Here is a 21,575-nt window from a genome sequence, read left to right as displayed (position 1 = left end):
AAGTGACTATGCATAGATAATAACAGAGAGTAGCAGCAGTGTGTGGGTGGTGGGGGGGGGGGGGGGCAATGCAAGAGTCTGGGTAGCCATTTGATTAGCTGTTCAGGAGTCTTATGGCTTGGGGATGGAAGCTGTTTAGAAGCCTCTTGGACCTAGACTTTGGCGCTCCGGTACCGCTTGCAGTGCGGTAGCAGAGAGAACAGTCCATCACTAGGATGGCTGGAGTCTATGACCAGTTTTAGGGCCTTCCTCCGACACCGCCTGGTATAGAGGTCCTGGTCCTGGTGCTGTACTGGGCTGTACGCACTACCCTCTGTAGAGCCTTGCATTGGGGGCCGAGCAGTTGTCATACCATGCAATGATGCAACCAGTCAAGATGCTCTCGACGGTGCAGCTGTAAAACCTTTTGAGGATCTGAGGACCCATACCAAATCTTTTCAGTCTCCTGAGGGGTATTAGGTTTTGTCGTGCCCTCTTCACGACTGTCTTCATGTGCTTGGACCATGTTTGTTGGTGATGTGGACACCAAGGAACTTGAAGCTCTCAACCTGCTCCACTACAGCCCCGTCAATGAGAATGGGAACGTACTCGGTCCTCTTTTTCCTGTAGTCCACTATCACCTCCTTTGTAATATGGCTACAGGTTCATCTGCCTCACCTAAAGCCCATTCTGGTGGGAAGCTGCTATAGACAGTCAGTATCTGGATAATGCAGTGTGTGTGGAAATGGTTGATAATGTATGTGATCAACAGAGAAGTATATTTTCTGGGTGATTTAAATATTGACGGGCTCTCATCAAGCTGCCCTTTCAAACTGTAACCAGTGCCTGCAACCTGCAATCAGTCAACCTACCAAGGCATTTACAAATAAAATAAAATCTGATTGTTTTAGTCACATGCGCCGAATGCAACAGGTGTAGTAGACCTTACAGTGAAATGCTGAATACAACAGGTGTAGTAGACCTTACAGTGAAAAGCTTACTTACGAGCCCCTAACCAACAATGCAGTTTTAAAATTCAGTTTAAAAAAAATATGGATAAGAATAAGAGATAAAAGTAAAACAGTAATTTAAGAGGAGAAGAAAAAAATAACAATATATACAGGGGGGTGGAGGCTATATACAGGGTATTACGGTACAGAGTCAATGTGGAGGCTATATACAGGGTATTACGGTACAGAGTCAATGTGGAGGCTATATACAGCCAGCCAGTCAGCCAACCAGCCAGTCAGTCAGTCAGCCAACCAGCCAGTCAGTCAGTCACCCAGCCAGCCAGTCAGTCACAAAGCACTGTAGCAGCTATTTTTATTTAATGATCGATTAGATAATCGTCTAGGCATCTCACGATTCCATTTCCATTTCTCTGCCCTCTCTGTCTCTTTTCAATTCGGCTGTAGGGCGTATAGAATCTTTAGAACTCTGCATCACGCGCTTGACTGGTCCTTATCATGGGCAAAGGAAATGTTGCCATCCCTCATGGCTGAATTCATTACGCTTAGATTCATTATACCATACATACAACACCAATCGTGTTGGTTAAGGTTGATCATTCTTTGTAGTCAACTTGCGATTGACCATGGGGATTATAGTTTTTTTTAAATCGATGTTACATACACAAAGGGAAAGCTAGGCCTTGTATCCATTTGGTCTTCAGCCAACTCCTAATTTGCTAGGCTTACATCTACATATTTCAAACTTTTTGATAAATGGATGTTTAGAGTTTAGAAAGACAAAATAAATAGTGATGACTTGCATTAGGCTAAAGTTGGCTGTGGGACCAATCACTAAAACATTGATTTATTTAAATCATTGATGCTGACAAGGACACACTTCCAATAATTTATCCTGGATTAAATCAGTCCCAAAGAATATCTTGAGACAGAAGACGATGTTGTATCATTGATGCTGGTAAGATATTTGACTATTATGTGCTCATTGAACAACACCAATGGAATGGTAATAGGCAACATTTTGAACACACATACCTCATTCGAGGATTTTTCTTTATTTTTACTATTTTCTACATTGTAGAATTGTATACAGAATATAGTCCTATTTGGTAAAAGACCAAGTCCACGTTATGGCAAGAACAGCTCAAATAAGCAAAAAGAAATGACAGTCATGACATTACTTTAAGACATAAAGGTCAGTCAATCTGGAAAATTCCAAGAACTTTGAAAGTTTCTTCAAGTGCTGTCACAAAAACCATCAAGCGCTATGATGAAACTGGCTCTCATGACGACCGCCACAGGAAAGGAAGACCCAGAGTTACCTCTGCTGCAGAGGATAAGTTCATTAGAGTTACCATCCTCACAAATTGCAGCCCAAATAAATGCTTCATAGAGTTCAAGTAACAGACAACATCAACTGTTCAGAGGAGACTGCGTGAAATCAGGCCTTCATGGTCAAATTGCTTCAAAGAAACCACCACTAAAGGACACCAATAAGAAGAGACTTCCTTGGGCCAAGAAACACGAGCAATGGACATTAGACCAGTGGAAATCTGTCCTTTGGTCTGATGAATCCAAATTTGAGATGTTTGGTTCCAACCACCATGTCTTTGTGAGATGCAAGAGTGTCAATAGTGTGCAAAGCTGTCATCGAGGCAAAGGGTGTCTTCTTCTTCGAGAAATCTAAAATCTAGTTTGATTTGTTGAACACTTTTTTGGTTACTACATGATTCCATATGTGTTATTTCATAGTTTTGATGTCTTCACTATTATTCTACAATGTAGAAAATAATAAAACTAAAGAAAACACCTTTAATGAGTAGGTGTGTCCAAACTGTTGACAGCAACATATTATAAAAAATGTTGCTTCCTCTTGGGCCCCCCACGGGCCTGGGCCCAGGGGCTTCAGCACCGATAGACCCCTGCATTTAACCGGCCCTGGTCATACAATCCGCTGGCGCTTCATACACTCTGTTGGTGCGTCATAGAGTTTCTTCTCGGAAAAACGGTGACTGGCGCCATTGTGTGGCTTTACGGAAAATAACACCAAAAGAGTTGAAAACTCCAATTCATAGGAGTCCAATCAATCAGCAAACTTAAACGACAATGAATTTCATTATAGGCTACGTGTTACATCTACTGTTGAACAGATCCTATTGACATATTGTTTCACATCTTTATGGTTACGCACAGGTTGACAATTACGCTATAGACTTCACTTTCTACACCGATTGGTCAACGTTGATACGATATGCCTTCAAGTTGATAACTTTGGCACTTTCACTTATTCTAGCTAATAGCCTACTTGGGCTAAACAAATCCTTCATTATCGACAGGTCATCTCTGAAGTCGCGGGCGTTGCAGAGCGCAGTGAACAGCTCTAGAGAACTATTTTAGAATTCATCCATCCCCTTTCCTGGACCAATTTCCTTTTGGAAAGACCAATAAAAAGCGTGGGAAAATTCTCCCCACTTTTTCCATTTACAGGGCTGGTTATTAAAAGAAAGCACGCGGGGACGCCTGCCGAACATACCGCAGAGTGGTAGAACGACGGAGTACTGAGGAGAAGTCAACCAACAGAAGAACCCAACTTTACGACTGACAGGTACGGATGCTTCGCTTTTATCTTAAACCGAGCTTTTAAAAAAAATGTAGGCTATTCTTATAACATTGGTCGCCCATAACTTTTACTTTTCGTCTTCGTAGAATTATCTGTGAGTTACGACTGTGATGATGAAAGCATAACATACAAAGTGATGCATGCGTATGGGATTGTAAATTATTTGGTATAGCAAAGTTAAAATGACAGAGTCAATTAACATAGGGTTTGCTCACATTTTAAGAGTATACAACAACAACAAAAATGTATAAAATAGTTTGCCCCAACTGTCAACAGTTGAAAAATCCATCAAGTTCGGTCAAACGTGTCTCAAGAACATAACATTGTATACGAATTATTGTGGGGGAAAAATAAGAAACACGCGCACCGCTCTTGATAGTGTATCACTGCTCTTTAACAACAAGCTCTACGAATCGACCACACAGCCTTCGTCATACAAACTATTGGGAAATATATGTAATACATTTGGATGGTAAATAGGCCTGCAAAATACAGGAAGAATATATGTTTCTGAAATGGCATTAAACTACAACAAAGAAACATATGGTGTAACACAGGATGGATACACAAGTGGACGTATGGACAGGGACACAGGTGGATGTATGGACAGGGACACAAGTGGATGTATGGACAGGGACACAAGTGGATGTATGGACAGGGACACAGGTGGATGTATGGACAGGGAGACAGGTGGATGTATGGACAGGGAGACAGGTGGATGTATGGACAGGGGGACAGGTGGACGTATGGACAGGGAGACAGGTGGACGGATGGACAGGGACACAGGTGGATGTATGGACAGGGACACAGGTGGATGTATGGACAGGGACACAGGTGGATGTATGGACAGGGAGACAGGTGGATGTATGGACAGGGAGACAGGTGGACGGATGGACAGGGACACAGGTGGATGTATGGACAGGGACACAGGTGGATGTATGGACAGGGACACAGGTGGATGTATGGACAGGGACACAGGTGGATGTATGGACAGGGACACAGGTGGATGTATGGACAGGGACACAGGTGGATGTATGGACAGGGACACAGGTGGATGTATGGACAGGGACACAGGTGGATGTATGGACAGGGAGACAGGTGGATGTATGGACAGGGAGACAGGTGGACGGATGGACAGGGACACAGGTGGATGTATGGACAGGGACACAGGTGGATGTATGGACAGGGACACAGGTGGATGTATGGACAGGGACACAGGTGGATGTATGGACAGGGACACAGGTGGATGTAGGGACAGGGACACAGGTGGATGTATGGACAGGGACACAGGTGGATGTATGGACAGGGAGACAGGTGGACGGATGGACAGGGAGACAGGTGGACAGATGGACAGGGACACAGGTGGATGTATGGACAGGGAGACAGGTGGATGTATGGACAGGGACACAGGTGGATGTATGGACAGGGAGACAGGTGGATGTATGGACAGGGAGACAGGTGGACGGATGGACAGGGACACAGGTGGATGTATGGACAGGGACACAGGTGGATGTATGGACAAGGACACAGGTGGATGTATGGACAGGGAAACAGGTGGACGTATGGACAGGGACACAGGTGGACTTATGGACAGGGACACAGGTGGACGGATGGACAGGGACACAGGGGGATGTATGGACAGGGACACAGGTGGATGTATGGACAGGGACACAGGTGGATGTATGGACAGGGAGACAGGTGGATGTATGGACAGGGAGACAGGTGGACGTATGGACAGGGAGACAGGTGGACGGATGGACAGGGACACAAGTGGATGTATGGACAGGGACACAAGTGGATGTATGGACAGGGAGACAGGTGGATGTATGGACAGGGACACAGGTGGATGTATGGACAGGGAGACAGGTGGATGTATGGACAGGGAGACAGGTGGACGGATGGACAGGGACACAGGTGGATGTATGGACAGGGACACAGGTGGATGTATGGACAAGGACACAGGTGGATGTATGGACAGGGAAACAGGTGGACGTATGGACAGGGACACAGGTGGACGGATGGACAGGGACACAGGTGGATGTATGGACAGGGACACAGGTGGACTTATGGACAGGGACACAGGTGGACGGATGGACAGGGACACAGGTGGATGTATGGACAGGGACACAGGTGGATGTATGGACAGGGACACAGGTGGATGTATGGACAGGGAGACAGGTGGATGTATGGACAGGGAGACAGGTGGACGTATGGACAGGGAGACAGGTGGACGGATGGACAGGGACACAAGTGGATGTATGGACAGGGACACAAGTGGATGTATGGACAGGGACACAAGTGGATGTATGGACAGGGACACAGGTGGATGTATGGACAGGGACACAGGTGGATGTATGGACAGGGACACAGGTGGATGTATGGACAGGGAGACAGGTGGATGTATGGACAGGGAGACAGGTGGACGGATGGACAGGGACACAGGTGGATGTATGGACAGGGACACAGGTGGATGTATGGACAGGGACACAGGTGGATGTATGGACAGGGACACAGGTGGATGTATGGACAGGGACACAGGTGGATGTATGGACAGGGAGACAGGTGGATGTATGGACAGGGAGACAGGTGGACGGATGGACAGGGACACAGGTGGATGTATGGACAGGGACACAGGTGGATGTATGGACAGGGAGACCGGTGGATGTATGGACAGGGACACAGGTGGATGTATGGACAGGGACACAGGTGGATGTATGGACAGGGAGACAGGTGGACGGATGGACAGGGAGACAGGTGGATGTATGGACAGGGAGACAGGTGGACGGATGGACAGGGACACAGGTGGATGTATGGACAGGGACACAGGTGGATGTATGGACAAGGACACAGGTGGATGTATGGACAGAGAAACAGGTGGACGTATGGACAGGGACACAGGTGGATGTATGGACAGGGACACAGGTGGAGGTATGGACAGGGACACAGGTGGACTTATGGACAGGGACACAAGTGGACGGATGGACAGGGACACAGGTGGATGTATGGACAGGGACACAGGTGGATGTATGGACAGGGACACAGGTGGACGTATGGACAGGGACACAGGTGGACGGATGGACAGGGACACAGGTGGATGTATGGACAGGGACACAGGTGGATGTATGGACAGGGACACAGGTGGATGTATGGACAGGGACACAGGTGGATGTATGGACAGGGAGACAGGTGGATGTATGGACAGGGAGACAGGTGGACGGATGGACAGGGACACAGATGGATGTATGGACAGGGACACAGGTGGATGTATGGACAGGGACACAGGTGGATGTAGGGACAGGGACACAGGTGGATGTATGGACAGGGACACAGGTGGATGTATGGACAGGGAGACAGGTGGACGGATGGACAGGGAGACAGGTGGACAGATGGACAGGGACACAGGTGGATGTATGGACAGGGAGACAGGTGGATGTATGGACAGGGACACAGGTGGATGTATGGACAGGGAGACAGGTGGATGTATGGACAGGGAGACAGGTGGACGGATGGACAGGGACACAGGTGGATGTATGGACAGGGACACAGGTGGATGTATGGACAAGGACACAGGTGGATGTATGGACAGGGAAACAGGTGGACGTATGGACAGGGACACAGGTGGACTTATGGACAGGGACACAGGTGGACGGATGGACAGGGACACAGGGGGATGTATGGACAGGGACACAGGTGGATGTATGGACAGGGACACAGGTGGATGTATGGACAGGGAGACAGGTGGATGTATGGACAGGGAGACAGGTGGACGTATGGACAGGGAGACAGGTGGACGGATGGACAGGGACACAAGTGGATGTATGGACAGGGACACAAGTGGATGTATGGACAGGGAGACAGGTGGATGTATGGACAGGGACACAGGTGGATGTATGGACAGGGAGACAGGTGGATGTATGGACAGGGAGACAGGTGGACGGATGGACAGGGACACAGGTGGATGTATGGACAGGGACACAGGTGGATGTATGGACAAGGACACAGGTGGATGTATGGACAGGGAAACAGGTGGACGTATGGACAGGGACACAGGTGGACGGATGGACAGGGACACAGGTGGATGTATGGACAGGGACACAGGTGGACTTATGGACAGGGACACAGGTGGACGGATGGACAGGGACACAGGTGGATGTATGGACAGGGACACAGGTGGATGTATGGACAGGGACACAGGTGGATGTATGGACAGGGAGACAGGTGGATGTATGGACAGGGAGACAGGTGGACGTATGGACAGGGAGACAGGTGGACGGATGGACAGGGACACAAGTGGATGTATGGACAGGGACACAAGTGGATGTATGGACAGGGACACAAGTGGATGTATGGACAGGGACACAAGTGGATGTATGGACAGGGACACAGGTGGATGTATGGACAGGGACACAGGTGGATGTATGGACAGGGACACAGGTGGATGTATGGACAGGGAGACAGGTGGATGTATGGACAGGGAGACAGGTGGACGGATGGACAGGGACACAGGTGGATGTATGGACAGGGACACAGGTGGATGTATGGACAGGGACACAGGTGGATGTATGGACAGGGACACAGGTGGATGTATGGACAGGGACACAGGTGGATGTATGGACAGGGAGACAGGTGGATGTATGGACAGGGAGACAGGTGGACGGATGGACAGGGACACAGGTGGATGTATGGACAGGGACACAGGTGGATGTATGGACAGGGAGACCGGTGGATGTATGGACAGGGACACAGGTGGATGTATGGACAGGGACACAGGTGGATGTATGGACAGGGAGACAGGTGGACGGATGGACAGGGAGACAGGTGGACGGATGGACAGGGAGACAGGTGGACGGATGGACAGGGACACAGGTGGATGTATGGACAGGGAGACAGGTGGATGTATGGACAGGGACACAGGTGGATGTATGGACAGGGAGACAGGTGGATGTATGGACAGGGAGACAGGTGGACGGATGGACAGGGACACAGGTGGATGTATGGACAGGGACACAGGTGGATGTATGGACAAGGACACAGGTGGATGTATGGACAGAGAAACAGGTGTACGTATGGACAGGGACACAGGTGGATGTATGGACAGGGACACAGGTGGAGGTATGGACAGGGACACAGGTGGACTTATGGACAGGGACACAAGTGGACGGATGGACAGGGACACAGGTGGATGTATGGACAGGGACACAGGTGGATGTATGGACAGGGACACAGGTGGACGTATGGACAGGGACACAGGTGGACGGATGGACAGGGACACAGGTGGATGTATGGACAGGGACACAGGTGGATGTATGGACAGGGACACAGGTGGATGTATGGACAGGGACACAGGTGGATGTATGGACAGGGAGACAGGTGGATGTATGGACAGGGAGACAGGTGGACGGATGGACAGGGACACAGATGGATGTATGGACAGGGACACAGGTGGATGTATGGACAAGGACACAGGTGGATGTATGGACAGGGAAACAGGTGGACGTATGGACAGGGACACAGGTGGATGTATGGACAGGGACACAGGTGGATGTATGGACAGGGACACAGGTGGATGTATGGACAGGGACACAGTTGGACGGATGGACAGGGACACAGGTGGATGTATGGACAGGGACACAAGTGGATGTATGGACAGGGACACAGGTGGATGTATGGACAGGGAGACAGGTGGACGGATGGACAGGGACACAGGTGGATGTATGGACAGGGACACAGTTGGACGGATGGACAGGGACACAGGTGGATGTATGGACAGGGAGACAGGTGGACGGATGGACAGGGACACAGGTGGATGTATGGACAGGGACACAGTTGGACGGATGGACAGGGACACAGGTGGATGTATGGACAGGGACACAGGTGGATGTATGGACAGGGACACAGGTGGATGGATGGACAGCGACACAGGTGGACGGATGGACAGGGACACAGGTGGACGGATGGACAGGGAGACATTGTTATTCGTTCTCGCCTCACATAACATGGTTTTAAAAGAGGATTGTTAGCGTGCTGTAGTGATTGAGGAGGGGGGAAGCTGTGGTCCACTTACAGTACATGCAGCAGTGGTTTCCAACCCTTGTCCTCCAGTACCCCCAACACCCTGGTCAGAACACCCTGTACCCCCAACACCCTGGTCCTCCAGGTTGTTGGGGGGTACTGGAGGACCAGGGTGTTGGGGGGGTACTGGAGGATAAGGGTGTTGGGGAGTACTGGAGGACCAGGGTGTTGGGGGTACTGGAGGACCAGGGTGTTGGGGGGTACTGGAGGATCAGGGTGTTGGGGAGTACTGGAGGACATGGGTGTTTGGGGGTACTGGAGGACCAGGGTGTTGGGGGTACTGGAGGATCAGGGTGTTGGGGAGTACTGGAGGATCAGGGTGTTGGGGAGTACTGGAGGACATGGGTGTTGTGGGGTACTGGAGGACCAGGGTGTTGGGAAGTACTGGAGGATCAGGGTGTTGGGAGGTACTGGAGGATCAGGGTGTGGGGGTCCTGAAGTACCAGGGTGTTGGGGGGTACTGGAGGATCAAGGTGTTGGGGAGGGAGGGGGGGTTACTGGAGGACAAGTGTGTTGGGGGGTACTGGAGGACCAGGGTGTTGGGGAGGGAGGGGGGGTTACTGGAGGACAAGTGTGTTGGGGGGTACTGGAGGACCAGGGTTTTGGGGGTTACTGGAGGGGCTATTGGAGGTGCAGGGTGTTGGGGGTACTGGAGGACCAGGGTGTTGGGGGGTACTGGAGGACCAGGGTGTTGGGGGGTACTGGAGGATCAGGGTGTTGGGGAGTACTGGAGGACATGGGTGTTTGGGGGTACTGGAGGACAAGGGTGTTGGGGGTACTGGAGGATCAGGGTGTTGGGGAGTGCTGGAGGATCAGGGTGTTGGGAAGTACTGGAGGACCAGGGTGTTTGGGGGTACTGGAGGACATGGGTGTTTGGGGGTACTGGAGGACATGGGTGTTTGGGGGTACTGGAGGTCCAGGGTGTTGGGGGGGTACTGGAGGACCAGGGTATTGGGAGGTACTGGAGGATCAGGGTGTTGGGAGGTACTGGAGGATCAGGGTGTGGGGGTCCTGAAGGACCAGGGTGTTGGGGGGTACTGGAGGATCAAGGTGTTGGGGAGTACTGGAGGACCAGGGTGTTGGGGGGGGGGGGGGTTACTGGAGGACCAGGGTGTTGGGGGTACTGGAGGACCAGGGTGTTGGGGGTACTGGAGTTACAGGGTGTTGTGGGGTACCGGAGGACCAGGGTGTTGGGGGGTACCGGAGGACCAGGGTGTTGGGGGTACTGGAGGACCAGGGTGTTGGGGGTACTGGAGGATCAGGGTGTTGGGGGGTACTGGAGGATCAGGGTGTTGGGGAGTACTGGAGGACCATGGTGTTGGGGGGTACTGGAGGACCAGGGTGTTGGGGAGTACTGGAGGATCAGGGTGTTGGGAGGTACTGGAGGATCAGGGTGTGGGGGTCCTGAAGTACCAGGGTGTTGGGGGGTACTGGAGGATCAAGGTGTTGGGGAGTACTGGAGGACCAGGGTGTTGGGGAGGGAGGGGGGGTTACTGGAGGACCAGTGTGTTGGGGGGTGCTGGAGGACCAGGGTTTTGGGGGTTACTGGAGGGGCTATTGGAGGTGCAGGGTGTTGGGGGTACTGGAGGACCAGGGTGTGGGGGGTACTGGAGGACATGGGTGTTTGGGGGTACTGGAGGACATGGGTGTTTGGGGGTACTGGAGGTCCAGGGTGTTGGGGGGGTACTGGAGGACCAGGGTATTGGGAGGTACTGGAGGATCAGGGTGTTGGGAGGTACTGGAGGATCAGGGTGTGGGGGTCCTGAAGGACCAGGGTGTTGGGGGGTACTGGAGGATCAAGGTGTTGGGGAGTACTGGAGGACCAGGGTGTTGGGGGGGGGGGGGGTTACTGGAGGACCAGGGTGTTGGGGGTACTGGAGGACCAGGGTGTTGGGGGTACTGGAGTTACAGGGTGTTGTGGGGTACCGGAGGACCAGGGTGTTGGGGGGTACCGGAGGACCAGGGTGTTGGGGGTACTGGAGGACCAGGGTGTTGGGGGTACTGGAGGATCAGGGTGTTGGGGGGTACTGGAGGATCAGGGTGTTGGGGAGTACTGGAGGACCATGGTGTTGGGGGGTACTGGAGGACCAGGGTGTTGGGGAGTACTGGAGGATCAGGGTGTTGGGAGGTACTGGAGGATCAGGGTGTGGGGGTCCTGAAGTACCAGGGTGTTGGGGGGTACTGGAGGATCAAGGTGTTGGGGAGTACTGGAGGACCAGGGTGTTGGGGAGGGAGGGGGGGTTACTGGAGGACCAGTGTGTTGGGGGGTGCTGGAGGACCAGGGTTTTGGGGGTTACTGGAGGGGCTATTGGAGGTGCAGGGTGTTGGGGGTACTGGAGGACCAGGGTGTGGGGGGTACTGGAGGACCAGGGTGTTGGGGGGTACTGGAGGACCAGGGTGTTTGGGGGTACTGGAGGTCCAGGGTGTTGGGGGGGTACTGGAGGACCAGGGTATTGGGAGGTACTGGAGGATCAGGGTGTTGGGAGGTACTGGAGGATCAGGGTGTGGGGGTCCTGAAGGACCAGGGTGTTGGGGGGTACTGGAGGATCAAGGTGTTGGGGAGTACTGGAGGACCAGGGTGTTGGGGGGGGGGGGGGGTTACTGGAGGACCAGGGTGTTGGGGGTACTGGAGGACCAGGGTGTTGGGGGTACTGGAGTTACAGGGTGTTGTGGGGTACCGGAGGACCAGGGTGTTGGGGGGTACCGGAGGACCAGGGTGTTGGGGGTACTGGAGGACCAGGGTGTTTGGGGGTACTGGAGGATATGGGTGTTTGGGGGTACTGGAGGATCAGGGTGTTGGGGGGTACTGGAGGATCAGGGTGTTGGGGAGTACTGGAGGACATGGGTGTTTGGGGGTACTGGAGGACAAGGGTGTTGGGGGTACTGGAGGATCAGGGTGTTGGGGAGTGCTGGAGGATCAGGGTGTTGGGAAGTACTGGAGGACCAGGGTGTTTGGGGGTACTGGAGGACATGGGTGTTTGGGGGTACTGGAGGACATGGGTGTTTGGGGGTACTGGAGGACATGGGTGTTTGGGGGTACTGGAGGTCCAGGGTGTTGGGGGGGTACTGGAGGACCAGGGTATTGGGAGGTACTGGAGGATCAGGGTGTGGGGGTCCTGAAGGACCAGGGTGTTGGGGGGTACTGGAGGATCAAGGTGTTGGGGAGTACTGGAGGACCAGGGTGTTGGGGGTACTGGAGTTACAGGGTGTTGTGGGGTACCGGAGGACCAGGGTGTTGGGGGGTACCGGAGGACCAGGGTGTTGGGGGTACTGGAGGACCAGGGTGTTGGGGGTACTGGAGGATCAGGGTGTTGGGGGGTACTGGAGGATCAGGGTGTTGGGGAGTACTGGAGGACCATGGTGTTGGGGGGTACTGGAGGACCAGGGTGTTGGGGAGTACTGGAGGATCAGGGTGTTGGGAGGTACTGGAGGATCAGGGTGTGGGGTTCCTGAAGTACCAGGGTGTTGGGGGGTACTGGAGGATCAAGGTGTTGGGGAGTACTGGAGGACCAGGGTGTTGGGGAGGGAGGGGGGGTTACTGGAGGACCAGTGTGTTGGGGGGTACTGGAGGACCAGGGTTTTGGGGGTTACTGGAGGGGCTATTGGAGGTGCAGGGTGTTGGGGGTACTGGAGGACCAGGGTGTGGGGGGTACTGGAGGACCAGGGTGTTGGGGGGTACTGGAGGACCAGGGTGTTGGGGGGTACTGGAGGATCAGGGTGTTGGGGAGTACTGGAGGACATGGGTGTTTGGGGGTACTGGAGGACAAGGGTGTTGGGGGTACTGGAGGATCAGGGTGTTGGGGAGTGCTGGAGGATCAGGGTGTTGGGAAGTACTGGAGGACCAGGGTGTTTGGGGGTACTGGAGGACATGGGTGTTGGGGGTACTGGAGGACATGGGTGTTGGGGGTACTGGAGGATCAGGGTGTTGGGGAGTGCTGGAGGATCAGGGTGTTGGGAAGTACTGGAGGACCAGGGTGTTTGGGGGTACTGGAGGACATGGGTGTTTGGGGGTACTGGAGGTCCAGGGTGTTGGGGGGGTACTGGAGGACCAGGGTATTGGGAGGTACTGGAGGATCAGGGTGTTGGGAGGTACTGGAGGATCAGGGTGTGGGGGTCCTGAAGGACCAGGGTGTTGGGGGGTACTGGAGGATCAAGGTGTTGGGGAGTACTGGAGGACCAGGGTGTTGGGGGGGGGGGGGTTACTGGAGGACCAGGGTGTTGGGGGTACTGGAGGACCAGGGTGTTGGGGGTACTGGAGTTACAGGGTGTTGTGGGTACTGGAGGATCAGGGTGTGGGGTTCCTGAAGTACCAGGGTGTTGGGGGGTACTGGAGGATCAAGGTGTTGGGGAGTACTGGAGGACCAGGGTGTTGGGGAGGGAGGGGGGGTTACTGGAGGACCAGTGTGTTGGGGGGTACTGGAGGACCAGGGTTTTGGGGGTTACTGGAGGGGCTATTGGAGGTGCAGGGTGTTGGGGGTACTGGAGGACCAGGGTGTGGGGGGTACTGGAGGACCAGGGTGTTGGGGGGTACTGGAGGACCAGGGTGTTGGGGGGTACTGGAGGATCAGGGTGTTGGGGAGTACTGGAGGACATGGGTGTTTGGGGGTACTGGAGGACAAGGGTGTTGGGGGTACTGGAGGATCAGGGTGTTGGGGAGTGCTGGAGGATCAGGGTGTTGGGAAGTACTGGAGGACCAGGGTGTTTGGGGGTACTGGAGGACATGGGTGTTGGGGGTACTGGAGGACATGGGTGTTGGGGGTACTGGAGGATCAGGGTGTTGGGGAGTGCTGGAGGATCAGGGTGTTGGGAAGTACTGGAGGACCAGGGTGTTTGGGGGTACCGGAGGACCAGGGTGTTGGGGGTACTGGAGGACCAGGGTGTTGGGGGTACTGGAGGACCATGGTGTTGGGGGGTACCGGAGGACCAGGGTGTTGGGGGTACTGGAGGACCAGGGTGTTGGGGGTACTGGAGGATCAGGGTGTTGGGGGGTACTGGAGGATCAGGGTGTTGGGGAGTACTGGAGGACCATGGTGTTGGGGGGTACTGGAGGACCAGGGTGTTGGGGGTACTGGAGGACCAGGGTGTTGGGGGTACTGGAGGACCAGAGTGATGGGGGTACTGGAGGATCGGGGTGTTGGGGGGTACTGGATGACCATGGTGTTGTGGGTACTGGAGGACCAGGGTGTTGGGAGGTACTGGAGGGCCAGGGTGTTGGGAGGTACTGGAGGATCAGGGTGTGGGGGTCCTGAAGGACCAGGGTGTTGGTGGGTACTGGAGGACCAAGGTGTTGGGGAGTACTGGAGGACCAGGGTGTTGGGGGGGTTTGGGGGTACTGGTGGACCAGTGTGTTGGGGTGTACTGGAGGATCAAGGTGTTGGGGAGTACTGGAGGACCAGGGTGTTGGGGGGGGGGGGTTACTGGAGGACCAGGGTGTTGGGGGTACTGGAGGACCAGGGTGTTGGGGGTACTGGAGTTACAGGGTGTTGTGGGGTACCGGAGGACCAGGGTGTTGGGGGGTACCGGAGGACCAGGGTGTTGGGGGTACTGGAGGACCAGGGTGTTGGGGGTACTGGAGGATCAGGGTGTTGGGGGGTACTGGAGGATCAGGGTGTTGGGGAGTACTGGAGGACCATGGTGTTGGGGGGTACTGGAGGACCAGGGTGTTGGGGGGTACTGGAGGATCAGGGTGTTGGGGAGTACTGGAGGACATGGGTGTTTGGGGGTACTGGAGGACAAGGGTGTTGGGGGTACTGGAGGATCAGGGTGTTGGGGAGTGCTGGAGGATCAGGGTGTTGGGAAGTACTGGAGGACCAGGGTGTTGGGAAGTACTGGAGGACCAGGGTGTTTGGGGGTACTGGAGGACATGGGTGTTTGGGGGTACTGGAGGTCCAGGGTGTTGGGGGGGTACTGGAGGACCAGGGTATTGGGAGGTACTGGAGGATCAGGGTGTTGGGAGGTACTGGAGGATCAGGGTGTGGGGGTCCTGAAGGACCAGGGTGTTGGGGGGTACTGGAGGATCAAGGTGTTGGGGAGTACTGGAGGACCAGGGTGTTGGGGGGGGGGGTTACTGGAGGACCAGGGTGTTGGGGGTACTGGAGGACCAGGGTGTTGGGGGTACTGGAGTTACAGGGTGTTGGGGAGTGCTGGAGGATCAGGGTGTTGGGAAGTACTGGAGGACCAGGGTGTTGGGAAGTACTGGAGGACCAGGGTGTTTGGGGGTACTGGAGGACATGGGTGTTTGGGGGTACTGGAGGTCCAGGGTGTTGGGGGGGTACTGGAGGACCAGGGTATTGGGAGGTACTGGAGGATCAGGGTGTTGGGAGGTACTGGAGGATCAGGGTGTGGGGGTCCTGAAGGACCAGGGTGTTGGGGGGTACTGGAGGATCAAGGTGTTGGGGGGTACTGGATGACCATGGTGTTGTGGGTACTGGAGGACCAGGGTGTTGGGAGGTACTGGAGGGCCAGGGTGTTGGGAGGTACTGGAGGATCAGGGTGTGGGGGTCCTGAAGGACCAGGGTGTTGGTGGGTACTGGAGGACCAAGGTGTTGGGGAGTACTGGAGGACCAGGGTGTTGGGGGGGTTTGGGGGTACTGGTGGACCAGTGTGTTGGGGTGTACTGGAGGACCATGGTGTTGGGTGTTACTGGAGGGGGTATTGGAGGTGCAGGGTGTTGGGTTTACTGGAGTACCAGGGGATTACTGGAGGACCAGGGTGTTGGAGGTACTGGAGGACCAGGGTGTTGGGGGGTACTGGAGGACCAGGGTGTTGGGGGTACTGGAGGACCAGGGTGTTGTGGGGTACTGGAGGAACAGGGTGTTGGGTGGTACCGGAGGAACAGGGTGTTGTGGGTACTGGAGGACCAGGGTGTTGGGGGTACTGGAGGACCAGGGTGTTGGGGGTACTGGAGGACCAGGGTGTTGTGGGGTACTGGAGGAACAGGGTGTTGGGTGGTACTGGAGGGCCAGGGTGTTGGGAGGTACTGGAGGATCAGGGTGTGGGGGTCCTGAAGGACCAGGGTGTTGGTGGGTACTGGAGGACCAAGGTGTTGGGGAGTACTGGAGGACCAGGGTGTTGGGGGGGTTTGGGGGTACTGGTGGACCAGTGTGTTGGGGTGTACTGGAGGACCATGGTGTTGGGTGTTACTGGAGGGGGTATTGGAGGTGCAGGGTGTTGGGTTTACTGGAGTACCAGGGGATTACTGGAGGACCAGGGTGTTGGAGGTACTGGAGGACCAGGGTGTTGGGGGGTACTGGAGGACCAGGGTGTTGGGGGTACTGGAGGACCAGGGTGTTGTGGGGTACTGGAGGAACAGGGTGTTGGGTGGTACCGGAGGAACAGGGTGTTGTGGGTACTGGAGGACCAGGGTGTTGGGGGTACTGGAGGACCAGGGTGTTGGGGGTACTGGAGGACCAGGGTGTTGTGGGGTACTGGAGGAACAGGGTGTTGGGTGGTACCGGAGGAACAGGGTGTTGTGGGTACTGGAGGACCAGGGTGTTGGGGGTACTGGAGGACCAGAGTGATGGGGGTACTGGAGGATCAGGGTGTTGTGGGTACTGGATGACCATGGTGTTGGGGGTACTGGAGGACCAGAGTGATGGGGGTACTGGAGGACCAGGGTGTTGTGGGGTACTGGAGGAACAGGGTGTTGGGTGGTACCGGAGGATCAGGGTGTTGTGGGTACTGGATGACCATGGTGTTGGGGGTACTGGAGGACCAGAGTGATGGAGGTACTGGAGGACCAGGGTGTTGGGGGTACTGGAGGACCAGAGTGATGGGGGTACTGGAGGATCAGGGTGTTGTGGGTACTGGATGACCATGGTGTTGGGGGTACTGGAGGACCAGAGTGATGGGGGTACTGGAGGACCAGGGTGTTGTGGGGTACTGGAGGAACAGGGTGTTGGGTGGTACCGGAGGATCAGGGTGTTGTGGGTACTGGATGACCATGGTGTTGGGGGTACTGGAGGACCAGAGTGATGGGGGTACTGGAGGATCAGGGTGTGGGGGTCCTGAAGGACCAGGGTGTTGGGGGGTACTGGAGGACCAAGGTGTTGGGGAGTACTGGAGGACCAGGGTGTTGGGGGGGGGGGGGGTACTGGAGGACCAGTGTGTTGGGGGTACTGGAGGACCAGGGTGTTGGGGGTACTGGAGTTACAGGGTGTTGTGGGGTACCGGAGGACCAGGGTGTTGGGGGGTACCGGAGGACCAGGGTGTTGGGGGTACTGGAGGACCAGGGTGTTGGGGGGTACTGGAGGACCAGGGTGTTGGGGGGTACTGGAGGATCAGGGTGTTGGGGGTACTGGAGGACCAGGGTGTTGGGGGTACTGGAGGATCAGGGTGTTGGGGGGTACTGGAGGATCAGGGTGTTGGGGAGTACTGGAGGACCATGGTGTTGGGGGGTACTGGAGGACCAGGGTGTTGGGGGGTACTGGAGGATCAGGGTGTTGGGGAGTACTGGAGGACATGGGTGTTTGGGGGTACTGGAGGACAAGGGTGTTGGGGGTACTGGAGGATCAGGGTGTTGGGGAGTGCTGGAGGATCAGGGTGTTGGGAAGTACTGGAGGACCAGGGTGTTGGGAAGTACTGGAGGACCAGGGTGTTTGGGGGTACTGGAGGACATGGGTGTTTGGGGGTACTGGAGGTCCAGGGTGTTGGGGGGGTACTGGAGGACCAGGGTATTGGGAGGTACTGGAGGATCAGGGTGTTGGGAGGTACTGGAGGATCAGGGTGTGGGGGTCCTGAAGGACCAGGGTGTTGGGGGGTACTGGAGGATCAAGGTGTTGGGGAGTACTGGAGGACCAGGGTGTTGGGGGGGGGGGTTACTGGAGGACCAGGGTGTTGGGGGTACTGGAGGACCAGGGTGTTGGGGGTACTGGAGTTACAGGGTGTTGGGGAGTGCTGGAGGATCAGGGTGTTGGGAAGTACTGGAGGACCAGGGTGTTGGGAAGTACTGGAGGACCAGGGTGTTTGGGGGTACTGGAGGACATGGGTGTTTGGGGGTACTGGAGGTCCAGGGTGTTGGGGGGGTACTGGAGGACCAGGGTATTGGGAGGTACTGGAGGATCAGGGTGTTGGGAGGTACTGGAGGATCAGGGTGTGGGGGTCCTGAAGGACCAGGGTGTTGGGGGGTACTGGAGGATCAAGGTGTTGGGGAGTACTGGAGGACCAGGGTGTTGGGGGGGGGGGGTTACTGGAGGACCAGGGTGTTGGGGGTACTGGAGGACCAGGGTGTTGGGGGTACTGGAGTTACAGGGTGTTGTGGGGTACCGGAGGACCAGGGTGTTGGGGGGTACCGGAGGACCAGGGTGTTGGGGGTACTGGAGGACCAGGGTGTTGGGGGTACTGGAGGACCAGAGTGGTGGGGGTACTGGAGGATCGGGGTGTTGGGGGGTACTGGATGACCATGGTGTTGTGGGTACTGGAGGACCAGGGTGTTGGGAGGTACTGGAGGGCCAGGGTGTTGGGAGGTACTGGAGGATCAGGGTGTGGGGGTCCTGAAGGACCAGGGTGTTGGTGGGTACTGGAGGACCAAGGTGTTGGGGAGTACTGGAGGACCAGGGTGTTGGGGGGGTTTGGGGGTACTGGTGGACCAGTGTGTTGGGGTGTACTGGAGGACCATGGTGTTGGGTGTTACTGGAGGGGGTATTGGAGGTGCAGGGTGTTGGGTTTACTGGAGTACCAGGGGATTACTGGAGGACCAGGGTGTTGGAGGTACTGGAGGACCAGGGTGTTGGGGGGTACTGGAGGACCAGGGTGTTGGGGGTACTGGAGGACCAGGGTGTTGTGGGGTACTGGAGGAACAGGGTGTTGGGTGGTACCGGAGGAACAGGGTGTTGTGGGTACTGGAGGACCAGGGTGTTGGGGGTACTGGAGGACCAGGGTGTTGGGGGTACTGGAGGACCAGGGTGTTGTGGGGTACTGGAGGAACAGGGTGTTGGGTGGTACTGGAGGGCCAGGGTGTTGGGAGGTACTGGAGGATCAGGGTGTGGGGGTCCTGAAGGACCAGGGTGTTGGTGGGTACTGGAGGACCAAGGTGTTGGGGAGTACTGGAGGACCAGGGTGTTGGGGGGGTTTGGGGGTACTGGTGGACCAGTGTGTTGGGGTGTACTGGAGGACCATGGTGTTGGGTGTTACTGGAGGGGGTATTGGAGGTGCAGGGTGTTGGGTTTACTGGAGTACCAGGGGATTACTGGAGGACCAGGGTGTTGGAGGTACTGGAGGACCAGGGTGTTGGGGGGTACTGGAGGACCAGGGTGTTGGGGGTACTGGAGGACCAGGGTGTTGTGGGGTACTGGAGGAACAGGGTGTTGGGTGGTACCGGAGGAACAGGGTGTTGTGGGTACTGGAGGACCAGGGTGTTGGGGGTACTGGAGGACCAGGGTGTTGGGGGTACTGGAGGACCAGGGTGTTGTGGGGTACTGGAGGAACAGGGTGTTGGGTGGTACCGGAGGAACAGGGTGTTGTGGGTACTGGAGGACCAGGGTGTTGGGGGTACTGGAGGACCAGAGTGATGGGGGTACTGGAGGATCAGGGTGTTGTGGGTACTGGATGACCATGGTGTTGGGGGTACTGGAGGACCAGAGTGATGGGGGTACTGGAGGACCAGGGTGTTGTGGGGTACTGGAGGAACAGGGTGTTGGGTGGTACCGGAGGATCAGGGTGTTGTGGGTACTGGATGACCATGGTGTTGGGGGTACTGGAGGACCAGAGTGATGGAGGTACTGGAGGACCAGGGTGTTGGGGGGTACTGGAGGACCAGGGTGTTGGGGGTACTGGAGGACCAGGGTGTTGTGGGGTACTGGAGGAACAGGGTGTTGGGTGGTACCGGAGGAACAGGGTGTTGTGGGTACTGGAGGACCAGGGTGTTGGGGGTACTGGAGGACCAGGGTGTTGGGGGTACTGGAGGACCAGGGTGTTGTGGGGTACTGGAGGACCAGAGTGATGGAGGTACTGGAGGACCAGGGTGTTGGGGGGTACTGGAGGACCAGGGTGTTGGGGGTACTGGAGGACCAGGGTGTTGTGGGGTACTGGAGGAACAGGGTGTTGGGTGGTACCGGAGGAACAGGGTGTTGTGGGTACTGGAGGACCAGGGTGTTGGGGGTACTGGAGGACCAGGGTGTTGGGGGTACTGGAGGACCAGGGTGTTGTGGGGTACTGGAGGAACAGGGTGTTGGGTGGTACCGGAGGAACAGGGTGTTGTGGGTACTGGAGGACCAGGGTGTTGGGGGTACTGGAGGACCAGAGTGATGGGGGTACTGGAGGATCAGGGTGTTGTGGGTACTGGATGACCATGGTGTTGGGGGTACTGGAGGACCAGAGTGATGGGGGTACTGGAGGACCAGGGTGTTGTGGGGTACTGGAGGAACAGGGTGTTGGGTGGTACCGGAGGATCAGGGTGTTGTGGGTACTGGAGGACCAGGGTGTTGGGGGTACTGGAGGACCAGGGTGTTGGGGGTACTGGAGGACCAGGGTGTTGTGGGGTACTGGAGGAACAGGGTGTTGGGTGGTACCGGAGGAACAGGGTGTTGTGGGTACTGGAGGACCAGGGTGTTGGGGGTACTGGAGGACCAGAGTGATGGGGGTACTGGAGGATCAGGGTGTTGTGGGTACTGGATGACCATGGTGTTGGGGGTACTGGAGGACCAGAGTGATGGGGGTACTGGAGGACCAGGGTGTTGTGGGGTACTGGAGGAACAGGGTGTTGGGTGGTACCGGAGGATCAGGGTGTTGTGGGTACTGGATGACCATGGTGTTGGGGGTACTGGAGGACCAGAGTGATGGGGGTACTGGAGGACCAGGGTGTTGGGGGTACTGGAGTTACAGGGTGTTGTGGGGTACCGGAGGACCAGGGTGTTGGGGGTACTGGAGGATCAGGGTGTTGTGGGGTACTGGAGGACCAGGATGTTGGGGGTACTGGAGGACCAGGGTGTTGTGGGGTA

General features: G+C 55.7%; 1 protein-coding gene across 1 annotated transcript in view; it reads left to right on the top strand.

Annotated features, from left to right (window-relative positions):
• Nucleotides 1–3,430: 3,430 nt before the first annotated feature.
• Nucleotides 3,431–21,575, top strand: part of gja4 (gap junction protein alpha 4) — a 43,119-nt gene continuing 24,974 nt past the window's right edge. Inside the window, exon 1 of the mRNA XM_036971669.2 lies at nt 3,431–3,552. The gene's annotated coding sequence lies outside the window, so the exon portion shown is untranslated. The remainder of the gene's footprint in view (nt 3,553–21,575) is intronic.

The sequence above is a fragment of the Oncorhynchus mykiss genome, chromosome 30 (genome assembly GCF_057628025.1).
Source record: "Oncorhynchus mykiss isolate SJ-2025 chromosome 30, ASM5762802v1, whole genome shotgun sequence".
NCBI classification, from domain to species: Eukaryota; Metazoa; Chordata; class Actinopteri; order Salmoniformes; family Salmonidae; genus Oncorhynchus; species Oncorhynchus mykiss.
This window is presented reverse-complemented; position numbering and strand designations above follow the sequence as displayed.